Here is a 2,565-nt window from a genome sequence, read left to right on the forward strand (position 1 = left end):
TCCTTAACTGTGAAAACCTAAAGCCTACTGCGTCATTGGCGCTTCACTGAAAACGAATTATATTCCAAATATTTTCTGTTCCAATTCTTAGAGCATTAAAAATGAAAATAAAATTACAGTGAAATAACTTCTTGAACTAATGGATCTTGCAACATTTAATATGATTATATAGTAAATATTCAGTTTGAATTTGTTTATAGACTGTTCAAGACACATATAGTTCAGTAAAGCGCCAATGACGCAGCAGGTCTTAGGCTATTGTAGTGAGAGAAGGAGGCGATACCCAAACTCTTGTTTGTAGTGATTTTTGTTCGTTTCAAGCTTAATTTTCACATTCACTTTTATTTTAGCTAGTTTCAAGAACCTTGCATTTATTTATATTATTTCTTGCTTCATTTTTGTTTGCATAGATTGTTTAGTTATTTTTTTCTTGTTTTTGGGTTTCAATTGTGCTTAAATATTATAATTATTTTCGTTTTAAGATTGTATTTAATATTTAATTTAATCATTACTCGCTTTAAGATTTATGCATTCATTTATATTATTACTTGTTGTATGTTTTTTTGCTATGGTTGTGTATTTAATTTCTGTTCGTTTTGAGTTTCATTTATTCTTTAATAGTAATTTCTGATCGTTTTGAGTTTGAATTTTAACAGTTATTGGTGTCTGCTGATTTTAAATTTAAAATGACCTTTACTTTTCTTTGAACAACCTCTTTTTGGGAAAGTTTTTTTAATCAATATAATAGAATAATCAATAAGGTCAACTATTATACAATAATGTGAATAATATATTATCTTATGTGTTATTTTATGAACAAATATAGTGTTACTTGTAACTAGATTATCATAGCTGCAAAATTGCGTTTACACCCCCCCCCCCGTCTGGCAATTACCACCCCCAAGAAACGCCCCCTTCTCGTAAAATACCCCCGTGGAAAATACCCCCGCGGAAAACATCCCACCGGAAAATACCCCCCGGAAAATACCCTCCGTGGAAAGTATCCCCGCCCCCCACAGAAAATACCCCCCCTGAAAATACCGTGAAAAATAAGGCCTTCCAAATTTGAGTATTTTGTTTGAGTTTTTTTTTTTTTTTTTGTAGGGGGACGCTGTGTAAAATTCGAAAACACACTGGTTTTTTCGTTAGTATCTTCGTTACTTTAGAAATAAATTTTGGCAATAGATTTGCAAATTAGGGGGGGGGTTAGAGTATAGCGGGTCTGCTGGCAAAATGTGTTTGGTACAATTATTGTGCATATTAGATAGATTGATAGATACGTGTATTTTAAAGTCAAATATACGGCAATGAACACAGTAAAATAACATCAATGAAAGGCACAAATAACATCAAATAACTTGGTTGAGCAATCATCAAAAAACACCTAAATGAAACATTACATTAACATAATAATAGTAATTAATACTTGAAAAATCGGTCATTGAAAAAAAAAGAACTCTTAAAACTTGGAAAAAACACTTAAATGAAACATTACATTTATTTTATACTGGTTTTTTTTTCAGTTAACAAAATTTCCGGATACCACTCTCTATCCGGATTCCGGATTCTACTGTAATTTTTTATTGGCCATATACCTAGAAAGAATCGTTTTCTGGATTCAAACCGTCCAAATCCTTATCCTCCCCTCTTATGTGCAAATATATAGCCCAAATTATAAACTTCCCATATATTCTGTCACTTTTCTTTGTCTTGTCTCTCGCTAAGCTGAAAAAAAAACTAACGAAGAAACAAGTTTTTCTCAAGCTTTACACAGCGCAAATTTGAGTGAGTGGCCCATAATACGCAAGTATCAAAACTCCTTCCCCCTACAGAAATTAAAAAAGTAAAACTCAAATAAAATTCTTAAATTTGGAAACCCTCCTTTTCCAGGGGGGTATTTTCGGGGGGAGGGGGGTATTTTACGGGGGGGGTATGTTTCCCGGAGGTATTTTCCAGGGGTTAATCGACGGGGGTAAAAGCCGCCACCATGTTATTTGTTTCTTTTTTTTGCAGACCAGGTCACCGTATAAAAGGAGTTGTCGTAGAAACTTCAAAAGTGGATCCTTTGATTGGAAATGGGAAGTTCTATTACCCTTTTTACTAGTTGATAGTGATTGGTGGGCAACAAGCACCTCTCTCCGGTCCATCATTGCCCCAAAAACATCCATTCAAAATTTTGAGATAACTATTTTGTCGAGCGACTATTTTGTTTGAGATAACTATTTAGTTGAAAGACGCAGTAATTATACCTTTGAGGCGTAAAGTATTTTTTTTTATACAAATGTAACATATACAACGTTTTTGTGATTTATACATGTAACATATACACACAGTATATGTTATTGAGAAAAGTGTGCATGTTTGAACTTTACTTTCCAAGAAAACAAAGAATGCTTAAAACTTTATTTAGTACTACTACTACTTCTATTCATACTATTGTAAGGCTAATAGCACTGAGAGGGAAACTCGATAACACACAGGTTATTAAAAGGACATATCAGCAAGACATGGGTGCCCATAAGGGGTGGGGACAAGGGGGGAAGTAACCCCCCTGGCTGAATGACT

This window comes from Artemia sp. Qi Xiang Cuo, chromosome 16 (assembly GCF_049724085.1).
Source record: "Artemia sp. Qi Xiang Cuo chromosome 16, ASM4972408v1, whole genome shotgun sequence".
NCBI lineage: Eukaryota > Metazoa > Arthropoda > Branchiopoda > Anostraca > Artemiidae > Artemia > Artemia sp. Qi Xiang Cuo.